The sequence below is a fragment of the Camelus ferus genome, chromosome 17, assembly GCF_009834535.1.
Source record: "Camelus ferus isolate YT-003-E chromosome 17, BCGSAC_Cfer_1.0, whole genome shotgun sequence".
In the NCBI taxonomy this organism is placed as follows: domain Eukaryota; kingdom Metazoa; phylum Chordata; class Mammalia; order Artiodactyla; family Camelidae; genus Camelus; species Camelus ferus.
In genome coordinates this window covers 37,291,579-37,309,828 of record NC_045712.1, presented here as the reverse complement: position 1 = coordinate 37,309,828, position 18,250 = coordinate 37,291,579, and the positions used below count along the sequence as shown (strand labels likewise).

Below are 18,250 nucleotides of genomic sequence, written 5' to 3'. Positions count from 1 at the left end.
CCAAAACATCAATCAATGGTAGTTAAAGCATTATAATACATCTATATATACACAGCTGGTATAAAAAATTAGGGGCAGGTATAAAGAATTAGGATATATCACTAAGTAAATAAAGCAAGCTGCAGAGCACTCCTAAAAGGGATGGATTATTGCAAGTACCAGGGGGTTGGGGCTGAGTGGGTGAAAGCCAATGAATGGGTACAGGCCATCGAGTGGGCACTTTAGAGGCTCAGAAGACAGAAACAAGAGCAGATACAATCACTGGGGAGGCAGCCAGTAAGCTGAAAAGTGAGCCCTGCTCGATAGACATTGAAATGACAAGGAGCACAGAGCCGGGAGCTTTCTGAGAATCTGGGAGACTTAAAACTGAGGGGAGGAAGGAGGGTATAGTTCAACTGGTAGAGTCTGTGCTTGTCATGCACAAGGTCCTGGGTTCAATCCCCCGTAACTCCTCTAAAAATAAATAAACCTAATTACCTCCCCTCCACCAAAAAAAAAAAAAAAATTAAAATAATAATAAATAGAATATTTTTAAAAACTAAGGAGAGGACATTTGGCATTATCTCTGATTCATGAATAAATAAGCTAATTTAGGTAATGCTTTTGGGGTTTAAGTTGATTTTGGCTCCTATACAGTGCAACTTAAAATGGACCACAGTTGGAACCTTAAAAGTCTAGATAGGATTTTAGAGACCTGGTTCCACCTGCTTAATTTATGGATGAAGAGACTCAGAGCCAAGGTCACATGTCCAAGACCTCAGAGGGCTAGGTGCGGGCATCTGAAGTTGAATCTGTGATGAAACTAATACAAATATGTTTTTGAGAGCAAAACCAGAAAGCAGGTGTGAACTATTCTGGTACAGTGCATGCTAAGTCATACTCTGGTTTCAAGAATTTCATTTTTCTTTTCATTTATCACCACATTCATTTAATGTAAATGATATACCACATAATGTACGAAGCTTAGTAATTGTCCCAAGAACTGAGCTCAATATTTTTTTAACTTGAAACTTTCATTGCTAGAACAAAGTGGTAGCAGATAAATTCTGCAGAATAAAGCTAACTTACAAATGGATGATGTCCTTAGAAAAAGAGGTGCAGCAATGAAAACATGTTTACTAGTTAAATAGTCAATACAGTAAAATGTAAGTAATTTAAATGAATAATTTTCAATTCAGACAAAGTTAGAGCTAGAAGAAAATAGTATTTTCAGATGAGGAAAGGCAGGTAAGAAAAATAAAGTGTCTTGGCCAGAAATAGAAGCAGCAGAACCAGGTCTGGAATCCAAATTTCATGACTTACTGGCAAGAGTTTCTCGACCATTTAGTCCCACCCAGATACAGGTGACAGGGCTTTCTCTTCCAAATTCATCCCTACCCCTCTCTATGTAAGGCCCCTCACCCTCTGTTTAAGGGATCTTATGAGTGTCCCATGACTGTTGAAAAGCAGGGGGAGAAAAGGCAGTCTACCAGCTTGGACGGGGCTTGGCAAAGTCTTGGGGCACAGTCAGGAGTCCTTTGCTTGGATGATCCAAGGATGATATGCAGACAGTTGCCCACAGAAGGGCCTCAAGCCTCTGGGACAAGAAGAACCGCTGACAAGGCTCCCCTGTGTGTAACCTGGAGCACTCCCAGGCATGGAAGGATGGCCTGGGGGCTATGCCTAACTTCACTTTGGCCTCCCTGTGGTATCTGGGAAGAATCTCTGTCCCCTGCAGGGTCTAAAGGGCAGGTTCTCATTGCCTCCCTTGTCCCCGCTCCCCCCAGTATGACTCCCTCCAAGCCCAGTTAAATTTCTACTTTACCATGCCATCTCTTACATTTCTGTTCAATGAGTGTTTGTCGAATTTGGTGATAGTTGCCCTTATTTAGTACCCACAATAGAAGAGACATATTCCATTTCAGTAACTAATCCTCAAAATCTTTGGTTCTTTCTTACTACAACAAGCATTCATTCAATTCATATAGAGAGGTCACTTTACTAGGTGTTGTGGATGCAAGATAAAGAAGGAATTTCATAAATACTTTTATGACTTTTACATAAACAAAGTTGTTCACCAGTTTGCATTTCTAAGGAAACTGAAGTGTATTTTCCTGCTGGCAAACTCCTGTGCTTGCTGTGTTGCTAATGCAGGGGAACCAAAACAGTGGGTGGGTAATGCAAATATTTCATTGGTGAATGTGTGCGTGGCTTGGGGATTTTTAAAGTTGTTCTGCAAAGCTGCATCAGCTAGTTTTTTTTTTTTATTTAAAATTCTATTTTTATCTAAAATCTTCTGTTCCAAGGATATTCTAATATCACTGTTAGCCCATCTACCCAGCTGAGCTGGATGTTGTTACATAAGCTGTCTAAATAGTGTCAGCAAATACGAAGATGTATTTTGGTCTTCGGTTGATGAATTTGGCTCAGGAAAAGACTGAGCTCGTGCCTGGGGTTGTTTACTAGCTTGGGTTGATCAGCAAAGCAAACAATCTGAGCTGTGAGGGAGAACGGCTCCACCCTGCCTTAATAGTGAGCTTCTCAGCCTCACTCTAGTTTTGTTTTGTTTTGTTTTTTTTAATCGCTGTGACAGTTTAAAAAATGTGCTTGTGTGTGTATGCATATGTGTGTCCATCCATTTGGAAGGACTGGGTGGGAGGTATACAAACAAGGCCATTATGTACCTTTTAGCAAAGTTCAGTATAACTAAAAGGAAAATCAACTGTCTTTTTAGATTCTTACAAAATGAAACTTTTATGAGTTTGTAAATGACTAGTCATAAATAGCACCAAATTTCAGGGTGTTTGCCACCTAGACTAGGCAAAGGTAGGAATGGGAAGGTGATCATGGTCTTAGCAGTGCTGACAGATCCTCTCACTCCACCACTATTGACCGAGCACACTTTGCGTGTAAGGTTCTGTTGCCATGATGAACTCCAGGGAAGAAGTGAAGGGGTTCAGGAAGCCCCAGTTTCCCCTACTCGATAAATCTTTGGTTAAGGTTTGGGGGACTGAGGTGAGGTTTTTCTTGAGTAAAAAGGAAATAATAAAATGATTAAGTAAAAAGTAATACAGATAGTACACAAAAATCTTGAAGGTTATATGGGAAAGAGGAAAGTTTGAGAAACACTAAACTGGTAGTGGGCGGGAAATGGTTAGGGGAAAATCATTTGCGCGGTGGGGGATTATCTTGAAGAAGGCAAGGCCTTTGGAGTTTGGCTTCGTATATGATATGTTACCGGGGTCCTCTGCAACTCCCACCACCATGCCCAGTCACGACTCAGAAAGCAGCCAAGATGTTAAAGGAAGATCTCAGGACTCAAAGGCTTTACAAGGAGCTACAGCATTTGAGTGGGTCTCTAGTGGGCAGGAGGCTATTTTCAGTTCCCCTGCTATTTGCTGGTTCAGTCGGTTAGTTTCAGGATGCTCTAAGTGACCCACAGAGTATTAGAGGGTGCTGACAAATTAGATTAGTGAAATCAACATCACATGCATTAAAGGAGGTCAGGCAAGGAAGTGGTTCACCATAAAATACTACAACTCCCTTTAGGACTGTGTGGATGACGGCAATTCTTAGCCCAAATGATAGATGAGTTTCACTGATAAATCTCCATACATTAAACTGCTCCCCCCCAGAAAAAACAACAAAAAGTGAAGACTACCTTGAAAAAATGTTAGGAATTGGTTGTGAGGAATATCTCCTTGTGAAGTCAGGAAAAGTTTACTGTAAATATGGTGCTATGTGCCAAATCCTTATTCCACATCCTCATGTGCACTTACATGTTTGAGTCAGACCCACAAGCTCAGTCCTTGTGTTCAGCGATACACGACAGACACTGTTGGGGAAGGGAACAAGGAGCAAGATGGGATTTGTCCCTTTCAAACGTGGCCTTATAATCAAGTCAAGGGAAAATGCAAGCTTGCCAAACCATCTCAGAGCAGACGGTAAGTGGCATGGGAGTTCAGAGAAGGGAAAGGTTACCTCTCCTGAAGGTGGACAGGAGAAGTTCAGGAGAGTCTTCCAGAAGGCAGTGGAATTTGGGCTAAGCTTTAAAAGCTGTGTGGAAGAGTTGTGGGTGAGCATGAGGATTGATGGAGAGAAGGTTGTCTTCAATAAGGAACAAGAATTTTCATCAGGGGAAGTAGTGGATGTGTTCAGAGATGTACTTTTAAATTTGTTATGATTTCAAAGGTCAAATTGCAAAAGGAGAGATACAATGATGGAGTATCTATTCTAGTGTGTTTTTCAGCAGCGTGTGCCTTCCTAGGTCTATGATTTTTGCTAAATGTTTACTTGGACTACTGTCAATGTCAAGGCATTAACCAATTACATCCCATCTTAGAAAGTGGAAAACAGACTTAAATTTGCTCAGGAAGATTTGCTTACAAAGGTGGGGATGTGTAGTTCCTTTGTTAAGTCTGAGTGGCCCAGTGCAAGCTGTGTTCATGAATGGAAGTTTTCTCAGTGAGATGAGTAAATAGAAGGAAGGCAAAAGGAAATGCCATTCTTGGTCGGTTTATACTTCTTTGTCTTTCCCACAATTACAATTCAGCTCCTTGAAGGATGGAATCTTTATTACATGATAACTTGAGTCCCCCTCAGCAAGGGCTGGGCCACAATCAGCTCTGAGCAATGCTTACATAATGGAATTGAAGTTAAACAAGAACATCTCAACAAACATTTGTGAGTTCCTGCTGGGTTCCAGATACTGTCCGGATTTTTTTTTTTTTTTTTTTGGCCCAGGACATGCCTTCTCTTGGAAAGTGTATTGTATGTTATCAAACTTTCAGCTATCCCTATTTCCCATATTAAATGTTATTTTGAGATGGTTTATATAACTTTTATAATTTGGAGTCTTTGAGAATAAAGTATTTAGTTCTTGTGATTTAACCCTTACATTTTTATAGAAGTACAAATTGAATTCTAGTTGATCAGTTGACCTAATGTTACATTTTGAAGATAGGCCATAAAACTGTTACTAATTTAGATTTTGTGGGTTTTTCATATCATGGGCTCACTATTTTATTATATATTATATTTTTATTAAGTATTATGTCATATCATACATTATATAGATTATATAGTATCTGAAATATTTTATTTCAGATCTCACACATGTTATAGGCTGTAGGCTCTGCCTTAAATGCCTCTTGGATGTTGGGAAAGCAAAGATGATTGAAACAAGGCCCCTGTTCTCCAGGCTCCTAACTGTATAGCAAGAGAGACAGACTCATTAGAAGGTCACGTTCATATAGTGTGGTCACTTTTGGGGAAACCAGATATGGGGCACTCAGCTCAATATAGGACTTCAAGGAAACCACTGAGGAAGATTCCTGAAGTGAATCTTCAGGGACTGGCAAGAGTTAGCCTGAGAAAGCAAGGCAGAAAGGGCAGAGGGAACACAATACACCTGAAATAGTTCATTTCAGTTGTCTGAATTCCTCACAAAGCTTAAATATTAGGTTAGCATCTACTTTTAGAAGTTAATATCGCCAAAAATGTCATTGCTAAAAATACTGGCGACTAAATCATGAGTAGAAAAGCAAAGTACCTTTACAGGGGAAAGAAATAATCCAAAGCACTAAAAACCAAAGGGATATAAAGATAAGTTATATCTCTATATCTGTTAATTCTCTGGAAGGGAGAAAATGGGGACTTCCGGGGTACTAGTGCTATGGTAATATTCTGTTTCAAGATCTGGGTACAAGTTGTGTATTTTTAGTTTATAAAAATTAATGAGCTATACTCTTACATGTATAACTTCAATAAAGAGTTTAAAAATTTAGCTGAACAACAAGGTCCTACTGTATAGCATCACATGGAACTATATTCAATATCTTGTAATAGCCTATAATGAAAGAGTATGAAAAGGAATATACATATGTATATATACACATATATACACACAACTGAAATCACTTTCCTGGACACCAGAAATTAACACAACATCGTAAACCAACTATACTTCAATTTAAAAAAAAGTTTAAAATTTTAAATGCCTGTGAATATATGGATGTATTTGTATATAAATACTTCAATTGAAAAGTTTTAACTCAATAAAAAAAAAAGAAAGGTTTTTAAAATTCAGGAAAAAAAGGTAAGTTATATACCCAGTTTACTACTACCATTGAGGCTAAGACACCCATCAAAGGCACTGGTGTTAACCCAGGGGGAAGATGTCTTTCCAGGACTGGAGTGTCTTTCTCTGACCTGCACTTGGTCATCCTGCAAAGCCTCCCTGCACCATCAAGTACCGGTGGAGGGGAGATGTGGCAGGGACAGCTTTATTAAATCATCTGCGAACAAAACTGTGGAGGATGACTTTGAACATCTCACACTCACAGAATCGATACCTTCAGGGAATCGAACTGGTAATAAATGGTCCCTAATTGTTCTTATCTGATATAACTTGATCTTATTTAAAAGTAGTGAGACCTGAGTATAAGGCAGAAGACAACACAGACTGTAATAGCTGCATGCATAGGACTGAAACAGCTTTGCATTTTAAGAGATTTAAAGTAAAGTGTGAATTTCTGTATCTAATTTTGGGTGAGAGAAACCAGTAAAAACACGGAGTTAGTTTCTCACTAGGCTCTCTGCTTGTATCCACAAAAGAAGGTTCTGTCTGTGTGTTGAGAGACTGTCCATATACCCAATGTATTTTTCTTTTAGAATTTACAATATTGTGAAGATTTCCTTCTTCAAAAAAGATACGTATTTTTAAACCCTCGGTGATGTGAGTCATTATAGCTATCATTTATTGCACACTTTCTGTGTTTCACTAACGAATGTTTCATGTTTAAAAGTTGATACTTAGTTTAATCCTCAAAACAACCCCGGCTGATCGATACACCCTTCTTCCCACCACTGCTCCCTCAACACACACTCCCTGTGGGATTGGTAGGTTGTGCCTCCTTCACAGTCACCGACCCTTTCCTCAACCAGCTTTTGTCTCTCATTACCCACTGCTGCCTGTCTTCCATCAACCATCGTCCACTAACCTCCACATCATTCACACATTCAAGCGCACTGGAGGCCTGTCACATTTGGCTCCAGCCTGTCCTGCCACCCTCAAGGATGACCCAGCTAGCGCCCCCGCTGTCCTGGCTCCACCTGCGGCTCTCCGGCAACCTTTAGCTCTATTTCATTTTAGCACCTACTCTGCTCTCCACACTCATTATAGCCTGCGGCTGCTCCATTGCAGTACACCTGGAACTCAGAAATGACCCTCTCTGATCATCACCAGCTGTCTGAGCTGCTCCAACTCCACTTTCCTTCAGCCTTGCCTCTGACCTGATTGTGACCTGTGATCTCACAAACCTTCTATTTTCTTCTACTCTAGCAACCATTCTCCTTGACTCACCTCTCCTGGTGCCAAGTCTAGACATCCAGGTCATCACTCTACCAGGAGAAGTTCCTATTTTCTCACCAGCTGACTCTCTGTTATAATATCAATTTGATCAATTCCAACCGTAAATCCATCCATCCATCCATCCATCCATTTTGTTGTTGTTGTTCTTGCTTCAAAACCAGAAAAGTCACATAATTAATTCATAAAAACCTTTGAACTTTTTTTTTTTCCAATTTCCTCTGGCTTTTACAGCTGCTTGGACATTCTGGACCAGATCCTGTTCCAGGTCACCCAAGGGGCTGTCCTCTAAAGTTTCCTAGCCCTCAAGCATCATCCCTCTCCATCCTCTTCAATCCCCACAGATGATCCCACTTCTGCTTTTTAAGAAGCTAAGCTCCCTTGATGTCCCTGCATTTCTGCTCAAATTTTCTTCATCAGTAAGTGAGGAAACAGTGATGATCAACACTCAGTATTGCCTAGGGCATAAGGAAAAAGCCATTCTTAAAAATTTTGGTAGGAGGATAAAGGACATAGAGGTCTTTTTTTTTTTTTTTGGAGGACCAGCTGGAAATTAGTATCAAACCTGAAAATGCACACGCCCTTTGACCCAGTGATTTGTCTTCACTTCTAAGAATTTATTTAAGAAAAAACAAGAGCACAAAGATGTATGTACAGATATGTTTACTGCGGTTTTGATGTGGCAAAAATCTTGAGATAGTTTAAATGTTCCTCTTTTAGGGGAATGACTAAATAAATTGTGCTGCCATAAAGTGGAATTTTCTGCCAGCTGTCAAAAATACTAGGAAGAATCTATGTGCCTTGACATGGAAAGATATCCATAATACATAATAAAATGACAAAATCAAGTTGGAGAATAGTAGTCATGGTAAGCCACTTACTTAGTTATAAATGCGCAGACAAATTCAGAAAGGTGAAGTGATAAACTCCTTATACCCAAGTCCGGGCAGGGGTAATAGAATGGTGCTAGGCATGGGAGGTAGTTGATTCCAACTTTACACATACCAGTAGCTATAATTTTGTTATTAAGTGGGCATTACTTTTATAACTTAATGATATAAAGAGGAAATAAAATAAAAGCCAATACAAAAACATCCTTTGTTACATTTGCCATTGTTTTATATGCTCACCACAATCAAGGCACCTTCCTTCTAAGGGTCAAGCCTCATTTCTGTTCTCCTTAAACAAGAAATGAGGCAGAAATTTCAGGTCACCAAGAGACCTAGATGGAGACCACCCAAAAGCGGTCGTTCCAAACACCACTGCCAATATTTAGATATTTTCACTCTGGTTGCAGCCCTCTGCTGTTAGCTTTCTTCCTTTTTTCTCCAGGTGGCTGAGCAGATGTTTTATAGTAAAATTAAACCAGAAGCTGGCATATGTCTTTGGACACAAAGATGCACCATAAAAGGAACATTTTAAGCATTAGGCTAATTTTCTTTACATTACAGGGGATATCTTTTATGGGAAATAGGCATGTCAGTTTTGGTGTAACTTACTTTGAGAACAATGATAGTCAATGAGTTTATTATTGCCAGGTTTTTTTTTTTTTTTTCAGAAATAGGGGGCAAAATTATTAAATGCATGCTAAGAATCTCAGGGGCTACACAGGTAGTCTAAGTTCTCACCTTATCTTCAAGAACACTCACGTACCTTCTCCTTTCCCTACTGATTCTCAAGAGGAACTCTTGTCCAAGGCTAAGTATGATCCAGTTCTCAAGGTCCCCATCCACCCCCTTCTGCTTCTTCTGGAACTCAACTCCATCCCTTATCCCTTTATATAATATATATAATATATTATATTATTTTATATATTAATATATAATATTGTATTACATATTATATATATATATAGAGAGAGAGAGAGAGAGAGCTCCTATATCTTCATTCTGTTTCTCCCTCTTTGAAATTCCTCAGTTAAAAATTATGCTCGTCTCCTCCAGATTGAAAATGAAACAAAACAGTAACAAACATTATCCCAAACCAACCCTTTCTTTGTCCAGACTTTTCCTACAATCAGCCGCCCTTTTCCCCTCTCTTTATTGCTAAACTCTTTGAGGAGAGTACTCCTTGCTGACTGCTCACACTTCACAGCTCAGTCACCCCGCAGTCTGTTTTTTCCCCTCCTCCCTACTGAAACAGACTTCTCAAATGCCATCAAACGATCTCCTAGTTGCCAAATCAAATGCCCGATCTTCACAGCCTTTCACAGGGTGGCCCACTTCCTTCTTCACACTTTCCTTGGCTTTTGCTGCTCTGCTTTTCCTTTCTGTTTCTTCTCACTTTCCATGGTTGGTTCCTCTTCGGGTCCCTTTTGAAAACTGATGTCCCTTGAAGTCTCTCCTCAACTGCACTGTCTTATCGTTTTACCCTCCTTGTCCGTGTAATTTCATTCATTCCCAGGGTTTCATCTCTCCCTATGAGGATGACCATCAAAGCTGCACCTTCAAGCCATGCTTCTCACTTGCATACCTGAGTTCTATTTCTAGGAGCTTACAACTTTTACTTCCAGGATTTGTCCAGCTGGGTGTCCCAAAAGCTACTTAAATTCAACATATCTAAAGAGAGCTCACAACCCGCCAGTCTGCCTTGGTCCCGTTCCATCACCGGTCATTTCACCACCATCCACCAGTGAGATGACTGAGTCCTCCGTGAGTTCTCCTTTCTCTCCTGCTGCTTCCCGTACAACCTGGGATTGAATCTCCTGAAATAATCTGCAAAATCACCAGCCCCTCTTCTTCATTCTAACAACTACTCCCCTAGTCCCATTCATCTTAACCGCGTTAATAACAAAAGAGAAACATCAACAAAAACCAACACATAATTCTGATATATCTAAAGCACTTATTAATTTACAGAGCTTTCTCCTACTGGAATTTAGACCAGCTTCATGGAAAAGTTGTGGAAGCCTGGGTGAGTGGGGTAGGATTTGATGGATATTGTCCTTCCCCATGAAATAAGAGCTCAAAATAAAAATTTAATCGTGTCTTGGAAGATCAAAGTGATGATTCTTGTACACCTGACTCTGTGGATTGAGAAGTGTATCAGTTGCACTAACTGAGAAATTAATTATGTTGATTAAATTGCCCAGTGGGCTAATCCACTTGTTTAAATATTTAAAGTAAAAATTTAAAGAAGCCTGCTAGAGATGTTATTGGGCAAATAGGCTGAAAGACCATTTGGTTTTAGTTTTCATTTCTGTTGTGTAAAAAATAGTTTTGTGATTTTTCAAATCAGTTAATCATAATGATCATTTTATCAAAGAAGTTCCAGTTTGAATGCCTGCTAATTTTGCATTTTTCTTGTGAAATGGATTAAATGAATGGGCCATAATTTGAAAAAGAAAAGAAGCCTTTGTAGGGATTTCACACTTTTCACACCCTTGATTTTCAGGAAAAAGATACTGGCTAATTTACATCCATTTCCAAGAACACTGGATAAGTATATAAATAGTAGATTAAAAATAAATGCTACTATATTCGGCTTTTTTAACAACTGAGGGTGTGTTGGCAAGAGAAAAAACACCTAATGTTTCACGAAAGAATTATTTTATGTTGCTCTTTTTCACTCTGACAGATTCTTGGGAGGCTTGTATCTAATCTGTAAGTACGTCAGCCAAAATATGAATTAGCCCTTCAAACATCACCTCCAAGGTCAAGAGAAAATTTGGGGACTCTAGTGTACAGGACCGCTGGGGTACAAACATGGTGACAGAGGAGCATTCAAAGGGACAGGTCAACTAAGTAATATACTTGCTTACATTTTTACCTCGTGTTATGGTGATAATTTATTATTACCCCTAATATCAGTTTTGTCCTTTATTAACGTTAAAATCACACGCCATATCTTGTAACCTAAATTTACATGCGATATAGACTATAAAAACAAAAACTAAAAAAAAAAGCAACCTTAATTAAAAAAAAAAATAAATCTTGAGAGAATGAGAAGCTGTACACACGACTACTTTGAAAATGCCTTGTTGAGATCCCAAGGAAAAGGATAGTGAGCTTTGTTAAATCTGGATTCCTGTTTTATCTCATCATCAAGAAGTTGAGTCTGTGTTTACTAAAAGAGCAAAGAGTTTTCCTGTAATGCCATCACTAAAAAAAGTAATTCTAAGAATTGTCAGTTTGACGCTGGAGGCTGCAGACGTTTGTTTACAGTAGAAATCAGTATTTGTTCTCCTACAGTTACAAGTTGTGGTTTTCAGAGGAGGTTGATTTACTTTACCAACCTTGTGATGAATCCACTGACTGTGAACTCACAGGCCTCCAGGAAGCTGTCCAAGAAATGACACAGTTGGAGGTACTGCTCCTTATTAAAATTATTTTACAGGTAAATTTTAAGAAATGACTCTAACAATCGGATTTAAAACAAGACGTAGGATCTCACTTCTCTGGACAGTACAAGTTGATAAAAAAAAATATGAGGCAGAAATGGGAACTAATCTCTTCCTGCTTTTAAAAAAATTTCTTTGCAGAGACAATTTTTCATGTTATTGTTAACCCAAAAGTCTGGTCTAAATTTTCTATTCCATTCACACCTATCAGAAAAATGTCTGACCCTCCCCAGGCCTCTAATTTCTGCTGGTACTTTCATCTTTCACCAACAAGAAACACCAAAGGACTAGTTCTCATTTTCAAATGGCAAAAAGTAATAAATGAATGAACGTGGATCTTTTACAGAGAACACTACATGGAGTATTTATTAAATAGCATAAAGAACTGAAATAAAATTCACTTCCTTTTTGAAAAATAAGGGTTTCAGAAACTTGAAATGGAAAGACATATTAATTATATATTCATCACAGTATATGGCTCCCCTAGTCTCTAATGATCACAGCCTGATGAGCAGCCGCTGTTATTTTAGACGGGGAAAATAAAGATCTCAAGTTAAAAAAAAAAGATTTAACATAGGTGAAAAAATTTGCACCTGCAAGTAATAATTTATTCAAGAAATTATGCCGAGAAAATGAAAAAAAAATGTGAGTGTGTGTGTGTGTGTGTGTGTGTGTGTGTTAGTAGGGAGGAGAAGAAATGAAAACGAAAGGACTTTGGGGTCCTAAGATAATTCTGATGGTGGATGGTCATTTATCATGAGTCTATCTTATTTTTTTTTTTAATTTTTTGTTGTCGAGGGGTATTTATGCATTTATTTTAGTGGAGGTACTGGGGATTGAACCCAGGACCTTGTGCATGCTAGGCATGTGCTCTACCACTGAGCTATACCCTCCCCACCACAAATCTATCTTAATCAATTCTTTCTGTAGGTGATGAAAGAATAGCATCAGCAAACAAAAATCATCTACTATTGTCAGTCATAGAGTTTGTGGAGTTCTCTTTGGCAGGTAAAGATTTTCTTTGCCTGAAGTCAATCTTTTATTACTTTAGATTTTGTCAAAATACTTAGGCGAGGCACCTATGTTTTCAGTAAAAGGCCACCATGTGCCTTTCAGAGCCCATGAAACATACAAATCACCCTGAAAATGGGTCATGAAGGCTCCAGGGGAGGTTTGCTGTGTAGAAAAGGTTCATTCTCATCTGGTCTCACTGATGCCGGCACAAGGAAACTCAGCTCAAGGGGCTTATAATAAACATGGAGTAGCTGAGCGACATGCAATATGAGAACCAGTGTCATCTTTTCCCACCTTAAGAACCACTCTTTTTCTGTTACTAGGAGACATTTGCAGCTTAAGTCTCCCAGCTGACATCCTATCCAGTCCATTGCCAACATTTTCCTGCTTTACTCTCATTTGGGAATATTTCTTGTGGGTCTTTTATTTGGGATTATTTTTAGAGAGAAGAAAAATAAATGTAACTCTATTTAGTGCAGGGTCCAGGTACACTGACCTCGTAGGCAGGCATTTACGCTAGAGAGATAGACATCGTTTCCAGGAAACCAGGGTGGCCTGGGAGGAGCATTTATCCCAAACCTGCTTAATCTCAATACAGATACCCTTTGTGGGTATTCTAGCTATTTTGAAAGAATGCAAAGAAGCAAAAAGCAAAAAAAAAAAAAACAAAAAAAAAAAACCACCCTTCAGGGATCAAAACTTCAGAGGGCAAAAGTTCAAGGGAGGATTTATTTTGAAAGTTAAAAGGGAAGATGGATCGTGAGTAAAATCGAGAACATTGATTAAAAGGCAAAAGCTCAGAAAGCACAGAAGTGCTGTTTGGTTTGCTAAGTGCTTTTTTTTTTTTTTTTTTTTTCCTGAGCCAGAAGCCTATTAAATACACCTGCTTTATTCCTAAAAGGTATTTCTAACTGGCTGCTAGTCTCACACAAAAACCACTTAATCTGGGTTCAACGTGTATGCAGGGTGGGTGTGGTGGTGGTAGGGGGATGTTTAAAAAAAAAAAAGTCCTCTGGTAGGTTGACCCTGCGTATTAGTGAGTTGTGTTTGCAGAGGTGTGTGTGTGTGTGTCTGTGTGTGTGTGTGCCTGCTTATTTGCAGATATAAGAAGCACAATCTAAGAGGGATGGTACACCTCAAGTGGCAGAGTGCATGCTTAGCATGCACTGGGTCCTGGGTTCAATCCCCTGTACCTCCTCTAAAAAATGAACAAATAAATAAACCTAATTACCTTCCCTCCAAAAATTTCTTAAAAAAAGAAGCAAAATCACAGATGAGTAAGACCTGGAGAGAACATACCCAGGGGTGTTTTATTACAAGCCAAAGCACACAACTGCCTTGAGGTCCACCACTTTCTTAGGCTTCACCAATTACATCTCTCAGTGTACCTAACTGGAAGACTATATTCACCCTTTACCTAAAAAGGCAATTTATTTTTAGAATCTGAAAGCTGTGAGGGACATTCATATCATTTATTACAACCTATCCTGGGAAAACCAAGGTCCAAAACAGCCCACATGGCTTGCCTAAGGTACCAAGCCACTGCAGAGCATTTTATCCCCTGCCTGGCGGTTATCATCACTATTATTGTCATAGAGCTCTTTTTCCTATGAAAATAAAAATTGTAGATGGCCAGCTAGGTACTTTTGCTAATCAAGTTCATTTATTTGTTCATCAAATGTATAGTGAGACCTGATTTATATGTCAGGCACCATCTTAGGGTCCAGGGGTCACAGTGATGATAAAAACAGATATATTTCTGCTCTCATGAGGTAAAGTGAGTTTTTTTTTTAAACTGAAGTATAGTTAGTTTCCAATGTTGTGTCAATTTTTGGTGTACAGCACAATGTTTCAGTCATACATATACATATATTCATTTTCATATTCTTTTTCATTATAGGTTACTACAAGATATTGAATATAGTTCCCTGTGCTATATAGAAGCAACTTGTATATCTATTTTATATATAGTAGCTAGTAGCTGCAGATGAGTCTTAAAGCTGTGTGAATTGGTTCTAAAATTTTGCTTTTCCTTTGGAGAAATTTGCAGCTTAATTGTAGCCTCTGCCTCCCCCATCTGAAGCACTAGGGACACGTGGAGTCGCCTGGAAGCAAGCCTCAGCCTTTGCTGAGGGGGACAAATTGGGATCATGCACCAGGTGAGGAGCTGGGATGCTCTGGTGTCTCTCCAGTTGCCTCTGCTCCCCAGGGAGAGGACCAGGAGGGACACAGGGCAAAGTCAATCAATGTGCACACCTGCAGGGCCATGGAGGAAGATGAGGAGGAGGGGCTTCTGCACATACACCCTCCTTGACAGTTACTTTAATAACAACAACAAGAACACTTAGTCTTCTCCTGATGGTTTCTGCAAACCATGGTGGGGAAACCATGACTTACTGAGGGAACCGCCTGAGGATGCACTCTGATTTTCTTGTTTCTACAAGCTCTTATGTGAGGAAGAAAGAGTTTAGATTGGGCTCTTGCTGCAGGTAAGAAGAAAAAAATTTTAATTTTGTGACTCAGAAGCCTCTTAAGTACGGGTCAATCAACTAGATGTTAACCTTGAACATGAGGTTATCTGTGCTGCATTAGTCACACCAGCACCCTAACTCGCTAACAATCGGTGAGCATGACCGTCCTTCAGGTCCATGTCTGGAATTCTCCCATATCTTGAAGGTGAGGAAAAAATGCAGATGTGAATAATAATGATAACAATAATCTATTAGAGTATCTTCCATTGTTCTCTTAGAAAGTAGCACTTCCTCTTTCCAGAATGTGTGAAGGTTATATTTGGAACCACTCTTGTTTTGAAACTTGGTTTGAAATTAAACTCAGTTTGGGCTGCATTGGTTTCTGATGAGAATAGTATTATAAGGGGAGCTGAGAATAATTCAATAAAAGCACATCCATTGAATGTATGAAAATTCATGAGTCCATAATGATACTTAAAAAGGAGAAAGCCGGAAGAAACTTATTTGGGGCAGTTAGTCACCAATCCCTTATTTGGAAACTATGCAATTAAAGGGAAATTACATTTAATGTCTTCCCATTAGGAACTATATTTGAGGATAACCAAAAGCTCCAGTTGATGAGATAAAGCTCTGTTTTACAGAATGCCGGCTAGGTGTAGCAGGATGAGAGATTCAGAAAATCATAATCTTGCAACTCCCAATAAGAATATAGATCCAAGCAAGGAGTATCAACTTGTGGTGAAGACATTAGGTGAATGGTCAGTGGGACCCAGGACAGTCACATGGAACCAAAGGAACATCACAACAATATGGTTCTGGTCAAAGGAGAAAAACATAGTTGTACAATGGATGGATCAGACTGCCATCACCCTCATCGAATGGTTGATCTTAGTGTCAGAAATGGGACAGCAGAGATCACATGTCCCCTGGTGTCATGCATTCTGATATCACAGCATCCCTGGGATACAGTCTAGCCAAAGATATCTACCTGGGGTCTAATCACCCCATAGATGTAGCTTCTTGGAAATACCAGGGAAAGAAGAACAAGCTAAATGACACCACAGTCAAGTGAAGGGGGGGGGGGGGAACGTCCATAGACCCAGTGGTTGCAGTAAGAAGTTTCCAGGAAGAAAGAGACTAAAGAAACTAGAGGCTAGATTGAAAGACACTGAGGGGACATAGTAACCAGGTGCAATGTGTGGTCTTGGATTGGTTTCTAGTTTGGACAAAAAAGCTACAAAGGACATTTTGGGGAATTTGAATATATACGGGCTATTAGATAATGTTAAAGAATGACTATTAATTTGAGGTGTGATAATGTTATTTTTTGCTACATAGCAAAGTGTTCTTATTTTTTTTTTAGAAATGCAGTTTGAGGTATTTAGGGGTTCATGTCATGATGTCTCCGATTTATTCTTTGCAGATGACACAAAGTGGGATATCTTGTGTGCAAGAGACTGACATTCAGGTCCCCTGTGGAATGGCTGAATATATAAACACAGACTTTTAAACAACTACACTCATCAGAGGCTAGCAAGTAACATGTCATTTTAAATTGCTATCAAAAAATGAGTAAAAATTAAGGACAACATTTTCTAAAGATTGAAGTCTAAAATGAGTAAAGTAAAAAGAGTTGCATAAAATATTTAGTTGAAAAACAATGAGGAAAGCATTACCATTAGAGGAGTAAAATATTCTAAAGAATATGAAAATGAATATATGCATGTATATGCATGACTGGGACATTTTGCTATACACCAGAGACTGACACATTGTAACTGATGGAAGTTCAATTAAAAAAAAAAATTCAAGACCTGATAATTAACGTAATTTTAGTATTGCCACCAGAACCTAATTTCCACTGATCACAAGGAATAATTTGTATAACTTTTCTTTACTTTAGTGCTACTCAGAATCTTCATCTATTAGCAAAAATTGATCAACCACAAGGAATGGTTAGATAAATTATGGTAGGTCCACATCTGAAATATGGTGAAGTTATTAACAGTTAAGATTTGGATTTAATTTAAGTTTTGAATTGCTATTTAATAACATGGAAAATGTTTAGGATACAATGTTAAGTGTGGGGTATATAAGATAGTCCTAATTTTAGTAGGTGTAAGTGATTTAGCCCCCAGATAACTGCTGAGAGAGAGATAAAGTGGTACCATTTCATGCACTCCTAGCAACACAAGACTGTTAAAATAAGAGGGAAAAATACACTTAGAGGAGGCAATAAAAAACTGTAGAGTTCACCAGGCATAGATTACATTATGGTCTGTTTTAAACAAGAGAGTAAGTTTTCTCACCACATTGGGCAGATATGGTAAATGTTCTCCAACACAATAAAAAAGAAACTCCTAATTTCACTCATCTACAAAGCTGAAAGTTGAAGAGTTGAAGCCCTTTTGCCCTTCTCAGAATGACTAGCTGTGTGTGAGCCTCCTCACCACCAGTACAAGTACAGGACACGACAGGGGACCAGAAGAGGCGACCCTGCTCTGACAGACATGAGATCAGCCCACTCAGAACATGATGGCAGTGCTGCTGAAACCCTCTCGCCATCCATCAGATGTTCACTGAACATTCTCTCACTCTCCAGAAGGGCAGCCACGCCTGTGGTGCTACCAGGAGACGAGGATCCGCAGGAGGAAAAGCAATCCTCCCTCAGTTGTGAGAAGAAAAAGAAACTTCCCTAAGGGTCACACTCATCGAACATTTCAAAGAGACCTGCCTCTTGCACGAGACAGGTCAATAAATTCTAACTGCATCAACAACCTCTTTCCTCCCCTGATTATTGAAGTACGATGCTCAGAGCTATAGGCACTGACAAGGAAGGTCTCCAGGCTTCACTGTGCACTGAACAAACCCAGAGCCAGAGCCACAGGACCACAGAATCCCACTCAACACACGTGCACACGCATTCACATGCAGACACCCATGTGTGCACACACATGCATGCCCACACAAAGACAAGGATGTGGATGAACACACACCAAGCTTTTAATAACAAATACATATGAGGAGCTGGGAAAGGTGAATGAAGGGGAACTTGAACTTCCTCTAGATAGTTCTGAT

General features: G+C 39.2%; 1 long non-coding RNA gene across 1 annotated transcript; it reads right to left on the bottom strand.

Moving 5' to 3' along the window:
- Window positions 1-103: 103 nt before the first annotated feature.
- LOC116657049 lies at window positions 104-13,925 on the bottom strand. Its single transcript, XR_004311973.1, has 3 exons — window positions 13,913-13,925; window positions 13,816-13,818; window positions 104-469 (listed from the first exon to the last, which is right to left on the bottom strand). It is a non-coding gene; the product is annotated as an uncharacterized LOC116657049 (long non-coding RNA).
- Between the last annotated feature and the right edge of the window lie 4,325 nt (window positions 13,926-18,250).